Raw genomic sequence first — 8297 nt, forward strand, 5'->3', positions numbered from 1 at the left:
TCTAAATAATGAAAAAAAGAATAAGATAAGACTATAAGAGCAAGAAGCAATTTAAATATGTTCATGGACCATTTTCATCTCCAGAATTAAGGATTATTTTAATGTTTCATCATTACCTTTTCTCTTTTACTTTCCTTTTTAGTTTTATTTTAGGATTCCCTATTTTTAATGTTCATACAGAGATTAACTGAAATACCGAATAGTTTCTTTGGTGTGACAAACTATAATAGTACACAGGATCCTAATGAGATAATTAATAATGTGAAATAGGAAGTAAAAGGCTAAAGGTGTAGGGAAAGTGGGAAGGGTGGGGGAAAGGTAATAAGGGGGAGGAAAAAATATGAGAAACTGAAAAATGGAAATAAAGTGTTTATAAATGGGGAGGGGAGGAGGGGGTGAAGGGAGGTCAGGGACAAGGGGAAAAAAATGAGAATCAAGACCTATTATGTAAAGGTACAGAATCCCAATGATGAATGTAACTGTATTGTATACCTAGATTGTACCAATAAACTCAATAAAAAGAAAAAAATTTTTTAAAAAACAAAGTAATAAAAGAGTAGACATGAGCTCTCCATACTTTTCTTTCCAAAGAATGTAAGTAAAGCACTACAAGATGACGCTGTTGCAAGATGGCAGGGTGTGTAGTCTGAGCTAGTGCTTGGAAGAGTACTTCCCACTAACCTGTTTCAGACTTTGCATGAGTAAGAAATAAGCTTCCACTGTGCTATGCCACTAAGATTTGGAGATTTATTTGCTATTGCTGTGCTATAGTTTGTATCTAGAATGTCCCCTAAAACTCTTATGTGTTCAGAGGTGGGACTTTTGGAAGGTGATCATGGGGCACCACATTCTGGATTAATCCACTGATGAGCTTATAACTAAATTTGACCCCACTCAGAAGAGGTGAGTCTGGGCCAGGGATTTAGCTCAGTGGTTCTGCCACCTGCCTTGCAAGCGCAAGGTCCCGAATTCAATCCCCAGCACCAAAACAAAACAAATAAAAAAAAAGAGGTGAGTCACTGGGGGTATGACCTGGAAGGGTGTATATCCTTCCCTAGCTCCTCCCTTCTCTTACTACTTCCTGGCTGCCACGATTGAGCAGCTTTCCTCCACCAGGCTCTTCTATGCACTTTCTTCCATGGAGCTAGCTGACCATGCATGGACTGAGACTTCTGGAAGTGTGAGCCAAAATAAACCTCTTCTCCTTTAATATGCAGTTATCTGACACTGTGTCATGGTGATAGGCAAGTAACTAAGACTTGTGCTATAGCCAAACTTATCTTTACTAATATTAAGAGAGCCTAAAAGAGGGGCAATCAGAAAAGTAGAAGTACAATCAAAAGAGAAGACTCACAGAAAGCAAGGGTAGTAATTAAGATATAAATTTGGTTCTGAGAGAGTCCCAAAATAACAGTGGATTAGAAAGTACATGTTAGAAATTTTATTTCTCGCCCACTGAAAAGTCCCACTCAAAACTAATGTGGCAGCACTGCTCTACAAAGCTTCCAGGGCTCCAAATCCCTTCTGTATGAAACTCCACTGCCCCTGTGTGTTGCTCCAGCCCATGTGACCCAATACAGCTCACCACTGTGTCCCCATCCAGCCACTCAGTGGGCAGTGTAGTTTCTTCTAAGAGAAAAAATTTAACTTCACTCATCCAACTGGTTAGCTAGTTACACTAGCTGTAAAGGAGTCTGGGAAACTTCATTTTGGATGTCCATAAGCCCAGTACCCAATTAATAATCAAGGATTCTATCCCCATACCTTGCTCATGGAAGTGTAAAGTGTCACTGTTACTCTGAAAAACAGTTTGGCAGTTCTTTAATGGTTAAATGTGGAGTTAGCCTAAGACCCAGCAATTCCACTCCTAGGTATGAATCCAAAAGAAACAAAGAAATATACATCCACACAAAAACTTGTACTTGAATCTTCATGGCAACATGAATGGTAATGGTTCAAGAGGAAACAAAATGCAGCATAACAATATGAGGGAATATTTCTTGGCAACAAAAAGGAAGAAAGGACTCCAGAACATCCATCCCACAACATGGATGAACCTTGAAAACACTATTTGGTCTGTCTCTAGAATTTTTTCATCCTATCAAAAACTCTGTACCCACTAAATAATAACACCCCACTCTCCATGCCCTGTAGTCCCTGGAAACCACACAATTAAACTTTATGTCACTACAAATTTGACCATTCTATGTAGCTCGTGTAAGTAGAATTATAGCACTTCTCCTTTTGTGACTTTTTAAACTCATCATAATGACTTCAAGCCTCCTCCATGTTGTGTGTGTCAGAAATCGCTTCCTTTTTAAAGTTGAATAATAATATTCCATTGCGTGTATTGTTATGGTTGGCATCCACAATGTCTTCCCCAAAAGGCTTCTGTGTTGAAGGTTTGATTGCTGATGGGCTTTTGGGAAGTGACTGAATAATGAGAGCTTGAATTTTATCAATGGATTAATCCATTGATGAGATCATAATTGAATAGCCTTATTGGAAGGTGTGCCAGTTACTTTTCTCTCATTGCTGAGAAAAAATACCCAACACCCAAAATTAGAGGGGAAGGAGTCTATTTGGCTTATAGTTTGTAGAGGTTTTAGTCCATAATCAGCTGACTCCAAGGCAGGGAGACAAACAGGCATGGCAGATCAGGAACAACATGGCACTCACAAGGAAGAGAAAGTAACAAGGGCATTAACAGTATCTCCCTGACCCTTTTACCTTATCCAGGCTACTTAGGGTGGGTAGCTCTCACATCCTTAATCCTAGTGCCCTGTGTCATGGTGACAGGCAAGTAACTAAGACTTGTGCTATAGCCAAACTTATCTCTACTAATACTAAGAGAGCCTAAAAAGAAGTACAATCAGAAAAGTGAAAGTACAATCAAAAGAGAGAAGACTCACAGAAAGCAAGGGCAGTAATTAAGATATGAACCAAAGGCATAGTCTCTGGAAAGGGTGAAAAAGTGAATCTCCGGTCCATGAAAAACAAGGTATTGCTGGAGGCCAGAGTTCTTGTACTCAAACAGAAAATTCTATACGCTGAATTTGGAGGCTTTTCTCTGCACACACTATCTTTCCTCTAGCATTGCACCATGAACCAATTCTAGCTTCCCACACTCTAGATCAAGACTGTGACCACATGAAGTTTTGGGGAGACATCTAGACCCAAACCATAACAGATGGTAATGGAAGCTTCAGAGTGGGCCTAGTTGGAGAAAGCAGAACAGTAGGTACATGCCCTTGCAGAATATATGTTTTCTCAGACTCTTCCTTACCCTATTTGCTTCCTGGCTGCCATGGGGGGAGCAGCTTTCCTCAGGCATGTCATTCCATCACGATGTTTCTGCCTTGGAACCAACCAAACATGGGCTGAAACCTCTGAAACCGTGAGTCAACATTAACCATTCCTCAGGTATTTAGTCACAGTGATGAAGAGCTGACTAACATAGGTATACACCACATTTTGTTCATCTGTTGATAGACATTTGGGTTGTTTCCACCTTTCAGCTATTGAGAATAAATGCTGCTATGAGCAATGGGTATACAAATGTCTGTTGCATTTCCTGTTTTCTATTCATGTTAGTGTAAACCTAGAAGTGAAATTGCTAGATCATACGGTAGCTCTATTTTTAATTTTTCAAGGAACCACACTGCTCCTTGCCATAGCGGCTGCACCATTTTACATTCTCACCAGAAGTCTTTCTTAGGATGCAGAGGATGAACTTGGAACTACATCCCTCAAAATCTCCTTCTGTCTGTGGGCCTGCGTTAGAGTCAGTCCATGCGAGAAGAGGAAAGGTCCTTATTTTTCACTGCAGCTGCTGACAGAAGCTTGTGCATACATGAGGCTTAAAGCAGCTTCTGTCTGACCTTCCTTGCCCTCTCTGCTTCACATGCATTGGTATTGCAGGCTGGGGTAATTAGAGGAGCTTCCCACTTGTAGCCACTTAGAGGCAAGCTTTTGAGAATCAGTCCTTCAGTACTGTAAGCCACAGAGGTCATTTTCTCCATCCCTTCCAATAGTTTTATAAAAATGTGTTTTTCTGAATTAAAGCTTTTTTCTTAACATGGAGAACCTTCTGTTTTTCTGACTGAACCTACGTTAATGCAAAGAGTAAATGCAAGATATGCTTACTTATGCTTGCTTATTTCATGACATCTTATAGTTTTAATTTAATGTGCTTGAGCTTGTGGAGGTATGTGTGTATGTTACATGCATGTATGAAATTAGTTTTTACAAATAAAAATTGATCAAATATTGGCAATTTCATATGCTTCTACTTAAAATACATTTATGCACAGTTTAATCTTTCTAATTTGCTTTTATATTCCTAGGGCATAGGCCACACTTATGACAGGAGAACTATATATAATAGAAATGTTATATAATTTAAAAAAGATACAAACACATTTATTATATGGTTGAAATATATGGTGAATGCTTAAATTTTAAGCATTTATTGCAGTAAAGATACATAGCTATTAATCCCCTTCAAAATACTCCCCCTTGCTTTGGACGTTTACCTCATCATTTTTGCCACTTTCTGAAGCTGTTCTGGAAGTTATCTTCTGTGATTGTCTTTACTTGCACTGTTGTGGCTGATTTGGTGTGCTGAACGGATTAAAAATGTTTACTTTTCATCGTTGTTATGACCTTGGGGAAGAGTCCCAAGTTACACAGAGCCACAGCCAGTGAATAACGTAGAGGAGGACACACCAGAACGTCTTTGTAAGCCCATCTTTCCGTTGCACGCCGCTTGGCAGCAACATTTCCTGCATTTTTAATCACACCTCAGAGAGGCACTCATGAAGAGGGCTTCCAGAATTCTTTCATAAAGTGGCAAAAATAATGAAATAAGCGTGTTCAAAGCAAGGGGGGAGTATTTGATGGGGGATTAATGGAAATGTGTCTTTTACTGTGAAACTCTGGCTTCCAGAATTCTTTCATAAAGTGGCAAAAATAATGAAATAAGCGTGTTCAAAGCAAGGGGGAGTATTTGATGGGGGATTAATGGAAATGTGTCTTTTACTGTGAAACTGTTTTAGTTTATTCATCTTCCATGTACATCACACCTCGTTCATAAAACTATAGAGAGAGAGCTATTTAAAGAAAGAATATAGTTCTATATAGAAAGACATAGATAGATATATGGATATAGATATAGGAACTACTTTGAAAGAGGTGTTAGAAACCATTAGGAACTAATATATTAGACCAAAGCGAAATGAAAAGATAGATGTGGTGGTGTGCACCTGTAATCCCAGCACTCTGGGAGGCTGAGTGAGGCAAGTGTGAACCCAGCCCGAGCAATGTAGTGACTTAGCAAGATACTGTCTCAAAATAAAAATAAAAAAGCGCCAGAGATATAGCTCAGTGTGAAGGCCTTGGGTTAAATTCCTAATAGTTCCAGAAAAAGAAATTTGAAAAGTGGGAAAGAAGAGATCAAAGTTAAAACATTCTATTATCTTTGCATTATCTATCAGGAAGAAGGGAATATTGATTACTTTTAGACTTGTTAGGTAAGGTGAAAAATATTAAAATTTTAAGAGTAACCCATTAAAAGAATAGAGAGGATGGATAACTTTCAAACTAGTATATGGGGAAAAGAGACTAAAGAGCATCGAATTTACTTCTAGAAGAGATTGATTATGTGCATTAGCCTCTGCTGTTTCCTGAAATCTCAATAAAATGCATTAAAGTGCACTTTTTAAAAAAATGCATATATCGACAAGGAGAATAGAAAAGGAGACAAAAGTAACATTTTGGAAGCTGAAAACTTCCAAATGGTCAAATGATAGTAACAGGACACAACTGAAAAGATAAATTTTGAAACAGCAAAGGAAAAAGCCAAACATCTGCTGACTGACTTGCACACCCAAAGGCCCCCAAAGCTCAGCAACAGCAGCAACAAATTCTACTCAAAGCATGGGTGACACTGGAACTAAAAATGGATTGGTTGCAAGTGTGTTTATTTTACTTATTTCTTTTTTCTTCTTTTGTTTTTTTTTTGAGACAGGGTCTCACTATATAGTGAGACTGACCTGGAACTCACTACGTAGCTCAGGCTGGTCTTGAACTCACAGCAACCCTCCTGCCTCAGCCTGCCGAGTGCTGGGATTACAGGTGTGCACCACCATGCCCGGCCACGAGTGTGTTTATGAAGCTGCTGTCCTCTTTGCTCAGTGGGGTCACTGTGTCTTCCCCCAAGCAACAGAAAACCAGAGGTATAGTCTCTGGAAAAGGTGAAAGAGTGAATCTCCAGTTTATGAAAAACAAGGTATTGCTGGAGGCCAGAGTTCTTGTACTCAAAAACAAAATTCTATACGCCGAATGTGGGGACTTTTCTCTGCACACACTATCTTTCCTCTCATCCAAAATGTTGGCCAGTTAGATTTTGCCTACTGTGATGTTAATCTTGTTTGTCAGTCCATTGGTTTAAGAGGCATCCAGCTGATTAGTCAAACTTGCTTCTGGATGGATCGTGGGGGTGCATGACCCTGAGGACTAAATCTGGTCCCTGGCCTCTTCCTTTGGCTTTTTGCCTTTCTCTGCTTCCTCATTAGCATGAGATGAACAACTTTCTTCCCAAATGCCTTTCTACCATGATGTTTCTCCCTTACAATTGGTATAAAAGCAATGATGCCAGCCAACCATTGACTGAAACCTCTGACACCATGAGCCAAAATAAAACTTTTCTACTTAAATTGTTTGTCAAGTACTGTGATTCAGTGACAGAAAGCTAATACAACCTCGGAGACAGAGGTTGAAAGAAACTTCTCCCTGAGAAATTTGACTATTCTAAGAACATTACCTAAAGAAACAAACTTCTGAGTGTTCTGCAATCCAGATAGTCCCTCCCAAAATGATCCAGGGACTGCAGACTATACATCAGCTTCTCTTTTCTTCTACACTAGTATGAAAAGTTTCCAAAATATAGAAAAGCTAAAGCCTGGAGTGGTGGCACACACCTGTAATTCCAGCACTCAGGAGGCTGAGGCAGGAGGATCGCTGTGAGTTCGAGACCAGCCAGGGCTACATAGTGAGTTCCAGGTCAGTCTCAACTACATAGTGAAACCCTGTCTCAAACAAACAAACAAATATACATATACATACATACACATACACATACACATATACATATATATAAAAGCTAAAGGGCCAGGATTTAGCTCAGTGGTGCAGCCACCTGCCTCACAAATGCAAGGTCCCAGGTTTGATCTCTGGTACAAAAAAAGAAAAAGAAAACAAAAACTGAAAGAACAGTGCAGTGATCACTGTTATACTCACCACCCAGGTCTGTGATTGTTAATATTAGGCCATATACTCTCTCTATATATAAATATTTTATATGTATGCCCAACCATTTGGAAATTGTGTACAGCACTCTGTTACCTGCACATAACTTCAATATTTGCATCCTAAAAAGTAAGGACAATCTTTTACAAAACCACAATGCCATTATCATGACTAAGAATATTAGCAATTTCATAGCATCAAATATATACTCTAGGGTCGGGGATTTAGCTCAGTGGTTCCACCGCCTGCCTGGCAAGCAGGAAGACCTGAGTTTGATCTGCGGTACCAAAAAAAAAAAGAAAAAATATATATAGTCTATGCTCAACTTACTCCATTTACTTTAAACTTTCTAGTGTTCTAAAATTAAAATTACTAATGCATGTTAATTGTACAAATTAATATGTTTCTCTGTGAAATTTCCATACATGTATATCATGCCCTGATCCTGTCTATCCTCCTTGTATCTTCTCTTGCTCTCTCCTCCCTTTCCCTCTTTCCTATTTGTCTTCTACTTTCAGGTATGTTTGTTTTGTTTCCATACATAAGAAAAAAAACCACACTATACTGTCTTTCTGCATCTGGCTTATTTTGCTTAACATGATATCCTAGAATTCCATCTGTTTTCTTGGAAAGACATGATTTCATTCTTCTTTCTAGAAGACTATGGAAAATTTCACAAATTTCTGTGTCATCTTTACACAGAAGCTTTACTAATCTTCATTATATCACTCCAATTTCAGTGTATGTTCTGTGAAAGAGAACATTCTGTTAGCTTTTCATTTGTTTTGTGTCTTGTTTATTGTAGTGCTGGGGGTCAAATCCAGAAACTCACACATCCTAGGTAAGTGTTCTACCACTGAACCACATCCCCAGCCCTTGCTCTTTTAAAAATTATGACCCAATTAAAGTTTGTGCATCAGAGTTGGTTGCTAAACACCACTACAAAGTGTTCCTACTTTCTTTTTTAATAACATTAACTTTTGGAAAAA

General features: G+C 38.8%; 1 non-coding gene across 1 annotated transcript; it reads right to left on the reverse strand.

Annotated features, from left to right (window-relative positions):
- Positions 1-7965: 7965 nt before the first annotated feature.
- On the reverse strand, positions 7966-8070 carry LOC117286433. The gene has a single exon (XR_004517603.1). It is a non-coding gene; the product is annotated as a U6 spliceosomal RNA (small nuclear RNA).
- Positions 8071-8297: the final 227 nt, after the last annotated feature.

This window comes from Fukomys damarensis, unplaced genomic scaffold (assembly GCF_012274545.1).
Source record: "Fukomys damarensis isolate Sample0158 unplaced genomic scaffold, DMR_v1.0_HiC HiC_scaffold_16, whole genome shotgun sequence".
NCBI classification, from domain to species: Eukaryota; Metazoa; Chordata; class Mammalia; order Rodentia; family Bathyergidae; genus Fukomys; species Fukomys damarensis.